Here is a 16,312-nt window from a genome sequence, read left to right as displayed (position 1 = left end):
CTTTGGGTCCGATCACTAAGCCAGTTATGAATCCACCTAACAGTTGCCTTGTCCATTCCATACTTAGTCATTTTTTCAATAAGGATTGTATGAGAGACTTTGTCAAATGCTTTGCTGAAGTCAAGATATACTATATCTACAGCATTTCCTTGATCCACCCAATCAGTGATACCATCATAGAAGGAAATTAAGTTAGTCTGACATGACTTATTAGTTACAAACCCATGCTGACTCTGTTTAATCACTTCATTCTTATCCAGGTATTGACATACATGTTGTTTAATAATTTGTTCAAAGATCTTTCCTGGTATAGAAGTCAGACTCACCGGCCTATAGTTGCCTGGGTCCACCTTCTTCCCCTTTTTGAAGATAGGAACAACATTTGCTCTTCTCCAGTCTTCTGGCACTTCTCCTGTTCTCCAAGAATTTTCAAAGATTATGGAGAGGGGTTCAAAAATTTCTTCTGCTATCTCCTTCAGTACTCTGGGGTGTAATTCATCTGGACCTGGAGACTTGAATTCATTTAGGTTAGCTAAGTGTTTCCTCACTATCTTTCTGTTTATAGATATCCTGGATTCTTCCATTCCCTTAATAGGACAGTGAATAACAGTTGATGCTACATTTCCTTTCTGAGAGAAAACAGATGCAAAATAGGAATTTAAAAGTTCAGCCTTCTCAACATCCTGTCTTACCATTTCATCATTTTCATCCTGTAAAAATCCTATAGCATCTTTGACTTTTCTTTTACTTTTGACAAATAGTGGATTGTGAGATATGGAGCCTGAAAGTCAAAATTTCAAAACATTGCTACCCTTTTGCTCATCAATATAAGTCTTGCTGACTTTCCAGTAGTAGGACCCATCAGCAGACAAATTGCAGAGTGGTTTGGTGGTAAATTAGAGCGCACTGTGTCCTTCTTCCCAATGTCCACCTGTCATTGTCAGTTATAGGTTTTGTCACTGACTTTTGCGAAAAATATTTCCAATTATTCCCTATCAGCTTTCTCTTCTCCTTTGTCTGACCCTTGAATTGATACGTTAATTTGACCATGGACTAATTTAACCCTTATCTGGCCTGCTATTTTTGTCTGAAATTAAATCTTCCTGATTTAGACCCAGACTACCCTTTTCGCATGCTGAGTTTTTTCTCAGTTTCTGTCCTTTTGATAGTTATCTGGCTACACAACTATTCAGAATCTAACCAGAAATAGTGCAAGCCATGTTAGCACAATTATGCCACTCAGGCTGCTCACAGTAGCACGAGAAACATGTGGCCTGGAATTATCTTGTTGAAAAATTACACTTTGGTCACCTTCACATTCAATGGTAAAGGCACCTTCATGACATTGCCTACGTGGTCTTTATGTCTCCATAACAATCATGGTCTTTAATCCCTGCGACCATGATTGTTAACCCCTCATCTGTATCCCCTATTGCTGTGCTATTGGGCGCAGGGCTCAAGTGTCAACAACATGTGAACCTAGGGAACGCGAGTGTCAACACCAATATGAAAATATCCAAGAGCAACAAACAAAGCTAAAACAGAATCTCATTGTTGATTGTAACTCAAGATATTTAATGCTATGTGTTATTCTTAGCATCGCTTTGATTTTCTGTCAAAAAGGTATGGAAATGATGATAGTCAGTTAGTGGACACATAAAATTGTTACGTTTCTCAAATATTGAAAAACTTTATTGAAAATATGAAGAAAAAATAGATTAAATTATGCAAATCATAACTATCCTATTTCATTTAAATTCAATATCCAGAGAGCATCTCATCTTTACAGCACATAGATTAAAGCTTATGGCTTCAGCAATAACCACTTACAATTTAAACATGATTAGTTCAGCTCATTTCATAGAAAGCAATTATTTTTCTAGTAGCCTAAATAAACATGGACACCATTCTGCTTATGCTTTCTAATGGAATCATCCAGTGGCTGCTCAGCTAGAGACAATCAATACTGTGTAATTAAATGTTTAAGTAAGAATGCAGATACTTTTACGTTTTTCCTTTAGCAGCATCCATTCTTCCTCTCTGCCTTTGACTCCTAAAAGGGAAATAAAATGGATATTTGTTGAACTCAGTAAACCACTAACACACTTTAATTAAATGTTCCCAAGGTCATACATTTTATCCAATTCTAGTTCGTACATGCTCTTCATTTACTTAGTTTTTTTTTAATACTTTACAAACATTACTACTCTCCATGAATCCAAATTGAGACATCAAGTTCTCAATATGTTTTGAACCAAAAGCAGTCCTAACAAGCATAATTGAGTCTAAAACCATATTCATATAATATACACATGCTAATACTGTGATCTGCATCTAATCCACTGCAAATACATCCATGGGCACAAACCCTAAAGTGTGAAACCTAGAGATGAGTGGATGGTTTTAAATTTGAATTCGACAGCTCTCCAAATTTTCCTCAAATTTTTTATTAATGGGGAATTTATTCTGCAAAGCCTCTAATTGTCTGGAAAATGTATGTATAGCACTCTGAGGTTTTCTACAGTAGGACTGTACTGAACTGTTTTTGAGCATACAAATTAATCCTTATTAAGCTAAGTTCCCTCTTTGAGGATTTAGTGAGTTTTGACTTTGCAGGTTTCTTGCAGCATTTCTGAACCTATTCAGTAAACTACTCTTGTTTTTTTCATTGTAGTTTTTTTTATTCCTTTTTATCACATTTTTGATGTAGCGGTTTTTGTCTCTTTTTGGTATGTCATGTTTTAAATAAAGCAGCTACCAGCCGATAGCTGCTACTGCGCAGGAGCTGGCTGTGCCATCTTGCTAAAGAAAAAAAAATATTTACACTAAGATGGCACAGTCCGTGCCTGCGCAGTAGCATCTATTGGCGATCTGATATCTGCTACTGCGCAGGCGCGACTGCTTTTTCTCTTTCTTCATGAATTAGTGTACCGTATTTTACGTATTATAAGACACACTTTATTTTCCCCCAAATTTGGGGGGGAAATGGGGGTGCGTCTTATAATGTGTATATACCTTACTGGGATCGTTGCTGCAGGTTGGGATGAGGGGGTACCCGGCGGTGTTGCGTGGGGTGTCTGCCGCTGTTGCCCTAGGTGTCCGGTGCTGCGGGGGGCATCAAGATCTTGGGAGATGAGATTTCAGAGCTGAAATTTCATTTCACGGACACCCTGGGCAGCAGCGCCTGGCACAACGAGCAGCAGCGCCGGACACCCGCAGCACTGGACACATGCAGTGGTGCACTGCATATTGGACACCCCCTCATCAAAACCTGCAGCCTGCAGCATCACCCCACTCCTGCCTCCTCCAGCAGCGACCCTGGGACCCCACTTCACCACAGCCACCACCCCCGGTAAGCAATAAGATGCATGGATTACAAGAAACACCACCATTTTATTACAAAAAAAAAAATCCTATTTTTCACCTCAAAATTTGGGGTGTGTCTTATAATCCGGAGCGTCTTATAATCGAAAAAATACGGTATACCATAAAAAAATTATTAAATACACATTATAGATGGAGCCTCCCTGTAGAAGGTGATTTTTTTTTAAATATATATAATATTCATTATGTACAATAATGGACAGGTCACTGAGGGATCAGTGACCTGTCAGAAGCCATGATGATGAATACCTAATCAGACCATCACATGAAGACCCCCCCCAAGGCCACCCCGAAGCACAAGCATATCATTAACTCAAAACTGAAAATAAAGATTAAACAACAACCACAAGACGGATTTCATGTAGCCAGGTATCATTTTAATCAGTTTAATGGCGCCGACCTGACAGTGTCTGTAGGTTACTCAGCACAATCCTGCTGACAGGTTCCCTTTAAGAGAGTGGTGCATATAAATCTACTGCAAACTGTACTAGTAAACTGTTATGCAAAAAAATTACCCTTTTTTGCTTTTTTTTTTTTCATTTCATGGATTTTTTTGCTTTAAATCCCCCCTCCCTATTTTCAGCTATAGCCAACACAATTGTTATGAGTATGATTGCTAAATTATACTATTCAGACAGTTTCCAAACCTTAACCTTTTTATTTTGCTTATTTATTTTTCGAATTATCGCCTCCTTGAACAAAAATGCAAGGTAATCCTAAAATGCTACACATAGGTTCATTCCCTTCAAATAATATGTGGCAGCAGCACTATGCACTATGCTGGTAGGTGCTACTGTTTCTAACTTGGACAGTTAAAATACCGCAATATTCCAAATTTAAAATGTGGCCTTTCTTTAAAGATTGGTAAAATATATACAGTTGTGTGAAAAAATGTTTGCCACCTTCCTGATTTCTGTTACACCTGGTTCTGGACCCAGTTCTGGGGCTGGTTCCAGTTCTGGTCCCTCACCTGCTCCTGCTCCCGACACTGCCCCAGTACCTCTGCGAGGTCCCTGTCAAGATCCTCATTATCTGTCTGTCCCTCGACGTCCTGCTGCTGCCTCTCTCTCCTCTACTTCCTGGCATGCTGCCAGCAGGCCTTCAGGGAGAGTGATTAGGACGCGTGCGCTTACCCTCGGTCTCTTAAAGAGACAGCGCACATTTTTTGAAAATATCAATTAACAAATAGCGGCGTACTGATTACTATTTCTGGCCCCTCCGCCATAGGGAGAGTGCCGGAGCAATGAGTATCTACTCTTGCTAATCCCGGTTCTGTCTCTGTTCTGCCTACGCTGTATAGCATTCCGTTTTTGCGCTCTGCTTATACTCTTTGTCTCCGCAGAAAATCAGTGACCAGTGGTTTGGCTATTCCAGACGACATCTGTACCATAATTCTCAAGTTCCATCCGGTTCCGCCACTCCGCCATCCGTACCCGTGGGCAACACTAAAGTCACCAGAGCCAGCTTCACCCCTTATACCCGGTGTCTGCCGGTCAGCTCCACTATAGCTGTAATATCTGTTTACCTGTTTGTCCCACTGGGACAGCTGCTACGTGTCTGGGGTCTAACTGGAGGTAGCACTCGTGTCCCCTAGGTATCCCACTCTGGTCCTGTTCGAGGGATCTTAACCCCTTTCTGCCATATGACGTACTATCCTGTCCTTGTGCCCTGGGACTTAATTCCCAAGGACGGGATAGTACGTCATAGCAATTATGATTATCACAGCTGACACCCGGCACTATGTGTCAGGGGTGGTCACGGACCGCCCCTGGCACGTTAACCCCTGGCACACAGCGATCAAACGCGATCGCAGTGTACCGGGGGTTTAGGGAAGCATCGGCGGGGAGGGGGCTCCCTCCGTGCTTCCCTGAGACCCCCAGTGCAGCGCGATGTGCTGCGCTGCTCTGGGGGCCTCCTTCCCTGCAGGTCCCCGGATCCAATATGGTGGCGGGGACCTTCGGGGGCCTGCAGGGAGCCGGATTCCTCACTGCCTGCAGAGCGCCGGCATGAGGAAGCCTCCAGCAGTGCCTGTGTCAGATCGCTGATCTGTCACAGCGATCTGTGATGTGACAGATCAGCGAAAAAGTGTAAAAATATTTATAAAAAATCACTAAGTAAATAAAAAAAAAAAATTTTCCCTAATAAATTCATTTTTTGTAAATTAAAAAAAATATTTAGTATCGCTGCGTCCATACCGACCCGCCCTATAAAACTGTCCCATTAGTTAACCCCTTTAGCGAACCCCTTAAAAAATAAAAATAAAAAAACAAAGCAAAAAATAATGCTTTATTATCATACCGCCGAACAAAAAGTGCAATAACGCGCGATCAAAAACACGGATATAAATAACCATGGTACCGCTGAAAACGTCATCTTGTCCCGCAAAAAATGAGCTGCCATACAGCATCATCAGCAAAAAAATAAAAAAGTTATAGCTCGCAGAATAAAGCGATGCAAAGATAATTATTTTTTATATAAAATTGTTTTCATTGCATAAAAGCACCAAAACATAAAAAAATGACATAAATGAGGTATCGCTGTAATCGTACTGACCCGAAGAATAAAATTGCCTTATCAATTTTACCACACACGGAACGGTGTAAACGCACCCCCCAAAAGAAATTTTTGAAATGCTGGTTTTTGTTCATTCTGCGTCCCAAAAATCGGTATAAAAAGCGATCAAAAAATGTCACATGCCCGAAAATGGTACCAATAAAAACGTCAACTCGACCCGCAAAACTCGGTGGGTCAAAATATGGAAAAGTTATAGCTCTCAAAATGTGGTGATGCAAAAACTAATTTTACAATAAAAAGCGTCTTTTAGCGTGCGACAGCTGCCAAATATAAAAACCCACCATAAATAGTAAATCAAACATCCCTTTATCACCCCCTTAGTTAGGGAAAAATAATTTAAAAAATTTATTTATTTCCATTTTCTCATTAGGGTTAAGGCTGAGATTAGGGTTAGGGGTGTGTTGGGGTTAGGGTTGGCGTTAGAATTGGGGGGTTTCCACTGTTTGGGCATATCAGGGGCTCTCCAAACGCAACATGGCATCTGATCTCAATTCCAGCCAATTCTGCGTTGAAAAAGTCAAATGGTGCGCCTTCCCTTCCAAGCTCTGCCATGCACAAAAACAGTGTTTTACCCCCAGATATGGGGTATCAGCCTACTCAGGACAAATTGCAAAACAACTTTTGGGGTCCAATTTCTCCTGTTACCCTTAGGAAAATAAAAAATTGGGGGCAAAAATATCATTTTTGTGGAAAAAAAATATGATTTTTTTTATTTTCACGCCCGGACGTTATAAACTTCTGTGAAGCACTTGGGGGTTCAAAGTGTTCACCACACATCTAGATAAGTTCTGTGGGGGGTCTAGTTTCCAAAATGGGATCACTTGTGGGGAGTTTTAACAGTTTAGGCACATCAGAGGCTCTCCAAACGCGACATGACACCTGCAGACCATTCCATCAAAGTCTACATTCCAAAACGTCACTACTTCACTTCCGAGCCCCAACGTGTGCCCATACAGTAGTTTTCTCCCACATATGGGGTATCTGTGTACTCAGGACAAATTGGACAACAACTTTTGGGGTCCAATTTCTCTTGTTACCCTTGGGAAAATAAAAAAATTGGGGACTAAAAGATCATGTTTGCGGAAAAAATATGATTTTTTTACTTTCACGCCCGGGCGTTATAAACTTCTGTGAAGCCCTTGGGGGTTCAAAGTGCTTACCACACATCTAGATAAGTTCCTTGGGGGGGTCTATAGTTTCTAAAATGGTGTCATTTGTGGAGGGTGTGAAGAAACCAGAGTATATCTTAATTGCCCAGACAGCTATGTTTTTTAACAGGCCTGGAAGAATTGACTTTTTGTCTGTATATTTGGCTTGTGGATTTAAGTTTGGATTCTGGTGGGTCAAGAAGGCTGACTTGCACAATAATTTACCATGCAACATAGTGTGTGCTTATCTGATGTTTGTTTATATTCTGGGATCAGTTTGTTGACCTTTGAATGTAGATAAGCTGTGAGGGTGTACTGAAGGACACTGGGTAATTCTAAAAATTGCTTACCTGCCTTGGGTATGAAAGACCCTGAGACAGAGACGGGGCGTCATCTCATCACATAGAGCTACTAGCCGGACATTCTGCTAAGCACCCAACGGGACAAGAAACTGTTCAGGATCCCAGCTGAGGATATGTCAGACCCGGCTGAAAGAACACAGGACTGCTCTCGGTTATCTCCCTACACTTGTCGTGACTTCCTCTCTGTGTGTTATTACAGGTGGAATAGCGACCCTGGGAGCTCTAACATAACATCCACTAGCATCCCGGTGAGTCAGCGGAGGGGTGAGACCTTTGTAATATGCACCATCTTGGGGAAATTGCTGGAATTGTACTGTTTGCTATTGGGTGTTGTGGTTCAATAAAGCATTGCCACACTGTTTTACCCTGCGTTGTCTGGCTAGTATGTTGCCCACGGGGAGGTAGAGCGGTGGTATGAGCCCTGGTCCATGCAGTCTTGCTAAAGGCAGCCAGGCCAGCGGACGAGAGCACCTTGGTGGCAGCGGTGGGATACTACTCAGCCCGGAGGAACCGGGGGAGCTGCAGGGGACTGGTGTTCGTAGACACCGTCCAGGGCTTCACAACCAGGGAGGCATACAGACAGACCCAGCAGACCATTGATGAGACATACACAGTAGGTTTCAGACTGCACCATGTCCAACCCCACCAACTCGGCCTTGGGAAGAGGACCAGAGTGGATGTTTAGCCGTAAGAAAAAACGACAACTACAGGAGCTGTGCCAGCTACGACGTATTGAATACCGGACCACAGACACTCTTTCGGATTTGATCAAGGAATTAGTTCGTTGGGATACCCAGAATGTTGTGGAGGATGACGAAAACTCTGCTGAGATGGACTCAGAGGAATTGCCAGAACCAGGACCCTGTGCCAGTCTGGAATCTACCCAGTCACCTGCAGCCCAAATCCAGGAGTTGTTGGTTGCATTGGGACCTGGAGCCTCAATCGGTGAAAGAGCTTGTGCTATGGAATCAGTCTTGGGAGTTCCAGTAACCCTACAGCCAGCATCGAACCCTACCCCCATGGTACTTCCCCAACAAGGAATGCAGCTCTGCTACAGAGACGTGCCAGTGTTTAATGAGTCAAACACCGAAGTCGATGAACATCTGCAAAATTTTGAGACTCTAATGTTGATGCACCAGGTGCCCATAGCTGATTGGGCTAAATACCTGTGGACTAGTTTGACTGGTCGGGCACGGGATGCTGCCCGGTCACTTAGGCCTCAATACTGCCAGGATTATGAAACTATTAAGGACACCCTGCCGGCACTTTTTACCATTACACCCGAGAGATATCGCACAAAGTTCCGGACATTGTCTCGCCAGGAGGTCTCCTATGTAGAATTTGGCAGTCACCTCTGGAGTCACTGCAACCGCTGGCTTAACGGTAGGGCTGCCCACTCTGCTGCTGCCCTTCTGGATGTGATGGTGCTTGAGCAACTTATGGAGAAGATGGCCCCAGAAATTCGAGAGTGGGTAGCCGACCAGAAGCCCGACACCCCAGAGCAAGCAGCCCGATGGGCTGACGAGTTTATAGCCAACCGACCCTGCTGGAGAAACAATATGCCCACCGATCCAAGAAGACCCTTCAACCAAGGATTTGACCGACCATCAGGCCAAAGGGTTACCAGCAGCACCCGTGTTTTGCCCAACTCACGGCGCTACTATACATGCGGGCGCCTTGGACACATTGCCAAAGATTGCTTCCAGGGCCAGGACCCCATGCCTGGAGCCTCTCTGCTGGCACATCCAGTCAATGTCTGCCAAGACAAGCCACCAGGGTCTGAGGGTCACTACCCCCGGGAAACACCAACAAAGGATGAAGTGATTATATGGCAGGCTGACCACTCTACACCAGCCAACCTCCATAGCCACTGTCAGCCAGTCAAGGTCAGTGATATCGAGGCCCAGGGACCTCTGAACACTGGTTCTTCCATCACCCTAACCAGTCCAGATATTGTACCACCAGAACTCCATTTACTAGACTGCCAAGGGGTCATCTCCAGGACTGGGGGTCAGCGCTTACGAAATGTGCGTATTTTTGTGGGCAATTTACCGGCCAGTGTACAAGAGAAGGAGCTGGAGGAGTTGTTCCATCAGTATGGGAAGATCCATTCCATCAAGCTGAAGAATCATGGGGGAGGCAGGGCCCCATCATTCACCTTCATCACCTTCCAGGATCCACAGGAGGCGGAAAATGCCGTGAGTGGAAGCAATGGATACAAGTTTTGTTCTTGTTGTTTACGTGTGGAGTTTGCCAGGTCACGTAGGAGACCAGGGGGAGGTTATGAAGGATTCCGCTGGAGGAACGGGTTACTTTCTCAGCGAACTGAATACAGAGTCCTCGTCTGAGAGCTTCCCCCCTCGGGAAGTTGGCAGGATCTAAAAGATCATATGAGAAAAGCTGGAGATGTCTGCTATGCTGATGTGCACAAGGATGGCACAGGGATTGTGGAGTTTGTTCGCAAGGACGACATGGAATATGCTTTGAGGAAACTGGATGATGCAAAGTTTTGTTCTCATAAAGGTGAGACCTCTTACATCCGTGTCTCTGTTTAAAGACATGCTAACGGACTGTCCCGACAAGTAGAGATGGATGAATGGAAGCCTATCACGTCTGGTTAATTAAGATGGGGGAGCAATGTGAAGAAGCCAGAGTATATCTTAATTGCCCAGACAGCTGTTTTTTAACAGTCAAGGAGGAATTGACTTTTTGTCTGTATATTTGGCTTGTGGATTTAAGTGTGGATTCTGGTGGGTCAAGAAGGCTGACTTGCACAATGATTTACCATGTAACATAGTGTGTGCTTATCTGATGATTGTTTATATTCTGGGATCAGTTTGTTGACCTTTGAATGTAGATAAGCTGTGAGGGTGTACTGAAGGACACTGGGTAATTCTAAAAATTGCTTACCTGCCTTGGGTATAAAAGACCCTGAGACAGAGAGATGGGGCCTCATTTCATCACATAGAGCTACTAGCCGGACATTCTGCTAAACAACCAACGGGACAAGAAACTGTTCAGGATCCCAGCTGAGGGTATGTCAGACCCGGCTGAAAGAACACAGGACTGCTCACGGTTATCTCCCTACGCTTGTCGTGACCTACTCTCTGTGTGTTATCACCGGTGGAATAGCGACCCTGGGAGCTCTAACATAACATCCTCTAGCATCCTGGTGAGTCAGCGGAGGGGAGAGACCTTGTAAAATGCATCATCTTGGGGAAAATGCTGGAATTGTACTGTTTGCTATTGGGTGTTGTGATTCAATAAAGCATTGCCACCCTGTTTTACCCTAACCCTGCGTTGTCTGTGTAGTATGTTGCCCATGGGGAGATAAAGCGGGTGTTCAGTGGTATGAGCCCTGGTCCATGCAGTCTTGATAAAGGCAGCCGGGCTAGTGGACGAGAGCACCCACTGACCCCGTTTCTCCACACTTGGTGGCAGCGGTGGGATACTACTCAGCCCGGAGGAACCGGGGGAGCTGCAGGGGACTGGTGTTCGCAGACACCGTCCAGGGCTTCACAACCAGGGAGGCATACAGACACTGTTTAGGCACATCAGGGGCTTTCCAAACGCGGCATGGCGTCCGATCCCAATTCCAGCCAAAAAAGTCAAATGGCGCTGCTTCCCTTCCGAGCTCTGCCATGCGCCCAAATAGTCGTTTACACCCACATATAGGGTATCAGCGTACTCAGGACAAACTGCACAATAACTTTTAGGGTCCTGTTACCCTTGGGAAAATAAAAATTGGGGGTTAAAAGATCATTTTTGTGGAAAAAATATGATTTTTTAATTGTACGGCTGTACGTTATAAACTTCTGTGAAGCCCTTGTGGGTTCAAACTTCTCACCACATATCTAGATAAGTTCCTTGGGGGTCTAGTTTCCAAAATGGGGTCACGTTTCTCCACAGGATGTTTCCACTGTTTAGGTACATCAGGGGCTCTCCAAACGTGACATGGCGTCCGATCTGAATTCCAGCCAATTTTGCACTGAAAAAGTCAAACGGCGCTCCTTCCCTTCTGAGCTCTGCCATGCGTCGAAACAGTGGTCCCCCCCACATATCAGGTATCAGCGTACTCAGGACAAATTACACAATACCTTTTGCAGTCCAATTTCTCCTGTTACCCTTGGTAAAATAAAAAAAATTGGACCTGAAGTATTTTTTTTGCGAAAAAAAGTTAAATGTTCATTTTTTTAAACATTCAAAAAATTCCTGTGAAGCACCTGAAGGGTTAATAAACTTCTTGAATGTGGTTTTGAGCACCTTGAGGGGTGCAGTTTTTACAATAGTGTCACTTTTGGTTATTTTCTATCATATAGACCCCTCAAAGTGACTTCAAATGTGATGTGGTCCGTAAAAATAAAATGGTGTTGCAAAAATGAGAAATCGCTGGTCAACTTTCAACCCTTATAACTTCCTAACAAAAAAAATTTTGGCTCCAAAATTGTGCTGATGTAAAGCAAACATATGTGAAATGTTACTTATTAAGTTTTTTGTGTGCCATATCTCTGTGGTTTAAGGGCATAAAAATTCAAAGTTGGAAAATTGCGAAATTTTCAAAATTTTCGCCAAGTTTTTTTTCACAAATAAACGCAAGTTATATGAATGAAATTTTACCACTAAGGCCTCTTTCACACTTCCGTTTTTGACCATCAGCCAAAATCTGTGAGGTTTTGAAAAAAACGGATCCGCCATTTCTTTTTGCGGATCCGTTTTTTTCCCCATTGAGTTGCATTACTGGAGGATCTTGACGGATGGCAAATCCGTTGGATCCGTTTTTGTGAGGATCCGCCAAATTTTTTTCATCCGCCTGCATGCCAGGACGGACCTTGCAACGTTTTTTTTCTTGTTGGATCCGCATTTTCCAGTGCGCATGCCCGGAGAAAGGAAGTCAGGGAGAAAATTAACCCTGAAATCCTTTCTGGAGGAAAAAAATTCTCTCTCTCTCTCTCTCTCCTTCCCGGCCAGCGGTTCCTTTAAAATTCTTCATTCTGCGGATCCGTCAAAAAACGGATCCTGTGCCATCCGTTCACATCAGTTAGGAACGGATCCGCTTTTCCGCCTTTTTGGTGGATTTTAACTGACACAAAAAACTGAAGTGTGAAACAGGCCTAACATGAAGTACAATATGTCACGAGAAAACAATTTCAGAATCAGTGGGATCCATGGAAGCGTTTCAGAGTTATTACCTCACAAAGGGACAGTGGTCAGAATTGTAAAAATTGGCCCGGTCATGAACGTGCAAACCACCCTTGGGGGTAAAGGGGTTAATACGGGTACCTGGGGCTCACTAGTCACGCCCCCTTCGGAGCCCCCCAGACCGTGGTCCCGAGGTTCCACTCAAAAAATAAAAGATGAATGTGAATTTCACCACCTGTGCCTTCGCTTCCAACTTCACAACAGTGACAGCCAACAAATATTTTTGTAGACATCTGTGTGTTTCTTCCTCTTGTTTCCTGGTGGTTTCTTCTATTTTTCCACTGCAGTTCTCTCAGCTCTTGAAGGTTTGCTGTGTTCTTTCTCCTAATAGCAGAGTTCAGCTATCTCCAAAGATTTTGGGTTGAGATCAGGACTAGTGATGAGCAAAACAGACCTGTAAAGTTCGGGGTTCATACAGGACTCCTAGCATCCGTGCAGGGACCCCGAACACTGACTTTTTCCTGGAAGTTTGTCTTAATGTTTGAGTTCGTCAGCCGAATAAAGCTTATTGAAAGGATGCCGTGCAGCCAATCAACAAGCTTTTAGGCCCTGGGCACTTCTGGAGCCATCACAGCCACGCAAAGTACTGGCATGTGTAATGACGGCATCTCTGCTCTCTGCCTCCACTCTACAACAGAGACACTGACATACCGCCACAGTCCTGCACCCTGCCCTCATCCTCCTATGGCTGTCCAGGGTCTGCACAATGCTTGCAGATCCCCGGGCACTATGCTTAGGGCACAAGCATGGTCACAGCTTCTTAAAGGGACAGCGCATTCAGTCAAAAAAGTGTCCCCAGCCAATGGGGGAACACTTATTTAAGGCACCACCACCCTGTGGTAGGTGCCTGAGCAATTTTGTAAGTTTGTTCCTAACACTCTTTTAGTTCACAGGTCCCAGTGCGCGTATTCCTCTACACCTCCCTGTCTATCAGCGTGCCTGCCTGCCTATCAGTCTTGCCTGCCTATCAGCTATGCCCACCTGCATGTCTATCAACCATGCCCACCTGCCTATCAGCCATGCTCGCTTACCTGTCTATCACCTGGTCCAGCCTGCACTCACCAGTGCCCATCCATACATCAGAAGGTCCCATCTGCACCTGTGGTTCCCGTGCTCTCACAGTGCTTACCTGCATTTACTGCACTTTCCTTTGGGCCTCCCCAGTTATCCGATCCAAGGGGGTCAGCTCCCATCTTCTCAAGGACAGTCCTGGAGTAGCACCTGGTCCACCTTCTTTGGCTTTCTGCAAATCATGGTATCATATGCTGCTGTGTATCCGAGATTGGATTGGGTGAGGCTCCTAGTTACGCCTGTCCAGGCTTTCCTTGGACCCCGGGCACAGTGGTTCCATCACCCATCCTGTCACAGCCATTTCTGCTGCTAGACTGTGTCCGGTGCTGCTGCTGCTGCGCTGTGTCCGGTGCTGCTTCTACACTGTGTCTGGCGGTGCTGCGGGGAGCTCTGCTGACATTTTGTGAAAGGCCAGAGCCCCCACAGTTTAATGGTTTCCTGTGCAGTGGACCCTGGGAAAATGGTCGTCGGGGGCGGCGCATGCGCAGATGGAGTTCTGCGCATCTGAGATCTCATCTCATTTCCCAAGATCTTGGTACCGAAATCTCCATCTGCGCATGCGCTGCCCCAGGGCAGCCATTTTCCCGAAGTCCACCGCATAGGAAGCCATGAAATTGCAAGGGCTCTGCCATTTCACAAAATGTCAGCAGTGCCACCGGACACAGCGCAGCAACACCGGACACTGCGCCACAGCAGCACCAGGCACAGCAGCAGTATCGGACACAGCGCAGAAGCAGCAGCACTGGACACAGCGCAGAAGCAGCAGCATCGGACACCCGCAGCGGCATGCTGCACATCAGCACACCCCCTCATCCCAGCCTGCAGCTTGCAGCATCATCCCACTCCTACCTCCTCCAGCAGCAACCCTGGGACCCTGCTTTACCACAGCCACCACCTCAGGTAAGCAATAAGACGCATGGATTATAAGAAGCACCACCATTTTATTAAAAAAAGTTTTTTTTCCTATTTTTCTCCTCAAAATTTGAGGTGCGTTTTATAATCCGGAGAGTCTTATAATCTGAAAAATACGGTAGTTATTTAAAAACACCAAAACATAAAAAAATATAACTGTGATATTGCTGTAATCGTACTGACCTGAAGAATAAAACTGCCTTTTCAATTTTTCCACACGCAGAATGACATAAAGAAAACTCAAAAAAAATTCCTGAATTGGTGGTTTTTGTTCATTTTGCCTCCCAAAAATTGAAATAGAAAGCGATCAAAAAATGTCATGTGTCTGAAAATGGTACCAATAAAAACGTCAACTCCTCCCACAAAAAACAAGCCCTCACATGACTCTGTGGGCCAAAATATAGAAAAATTATAGCTCTCAAAATATGGTGATGCAAAAAAATTTTTTTTTGCAATAAAAGCATCTTTTGTGTGTGTGACGGCAACCAAACATAAAAACCCGATATAAATTTGGTATCACAGTAATTGCACTGACCCGAAGAATAAAGCCGTCTAATCACTTATACAGCACAGGGAATGCGCAAAAAAAAAACAATACTTCACCTGCTGTTGATTTTTTCATTCTGCCTCCTAAAGATCGCAGTAAGGCTCGGCACACATTTATCCAGCACTCTCGGCTGAAAACGTACACCGGCGGGGTTTCCATTTAAATCTCTGAAAAACGTGATTCAGACGGAACTCTCAATGGAAGATTCCTTATAATGAGGCAGATGGAGGCACTGTGGATCCGACGGTGTCAGTCTTCTTAGGATTGTATAAAAGTGCAGTCGGCCACAGTTTTGTGCACTTCTGAAAAGAAGAACACTGCTGAACAGAATCCCCACTCAGGCCTGTCATCTGTTAACGGAAATACAGGAGGCTTCCACATTACTGGTAGTACAAAAGCTCTGGAAAAGTGAAATGACTCTTCTCCCGCCAAAAGAAATTCAGCAGATTTTGCACTCCCAAATCCAAATGCCCCCTCCCTCCTGAGCCCCACAGTGTACCTAAACCATGTATAGCATCCACATGTTTGGCACCTCTGAAGTGATGAGAGCCCGTCTAACTAACGGGTGCATAATGTACTGGTGACTGCAACGTACTGGTCACTACAACGTACTAGTCACTACAACAGCATTTTGCAATTTTCACTAGGCAACATTCATTGCTGCTTGTTTCTGGAAAATACACATGGAGTCAAAATCCTCACTGCATTTGGAGATAAATTCCCTAAGGGGTATAATTTCCAAAATGAGGTTAGTTAAGGGAGGGATTCTGCTCTTCTAGCAATTAGGGGCTCTGTATATTGAGTCCGCAAACTGTTCTAGAAAAATCTGCGCTCCAGGAGGCAAATAGCAATCCGTTCTTTCCGAGTCTCTCCGTATGGCTATGTAGTAGTGTACAGCCACATATGGGGTATTGTCACGTTCAGTAGAAATTGTGGGACAAATTATGGTGCCATTTTTACCCACCTCTAGTGTGAAAATGTAAAATCTGGGTCTAAATTTAAATTTTGATGGTAAAAATGTAGTTATTTTTTCTTCACTGTCCAATGGTATAAAATTCTGTGACACACTCATGGTGTCAATATGATCACTGCACACATAGATGAATTCATTGAGA

General features: G+C 44.3%; 1 pseudogene; it reads left to right on the top strand.

Annotated features, from left to right (window-relative positions):
- Positions 1–5,263: 5,263 nt before the first annotated feature.
- LOC141100393 (serine/arginine-rich splicing factor 1 pseudogene) lies at positions 5,264–10,023 on the top strand (annotated as a pseudogene).
- The last annotated feature ends 6,289 nt before the right edge of the window (positions 10,024–16,312 follow it).

Source organism: Dendrobates tinctorius, unplaced genomic scaffold (genome assembly GCF_039654945.1).
Source record: "Dendrobates tinctorius isolate UK_male_01 unplaced genomic scaffold, ASM3965494v1 ptg000011l, whole genome shotgun sequence".
NCBI classification, from domain to species: Eukaryota; Metazoa; Chordata; class Amphibia; order Anura; family Dendrobatidae; genus Dendrobates; species Dendrobates tinctorius.
The sequence above is the reverse complement of the archived record's forward strand: the minus strand, read 5'-3'. Positions and strand labels throughout refer to the sequence as shown.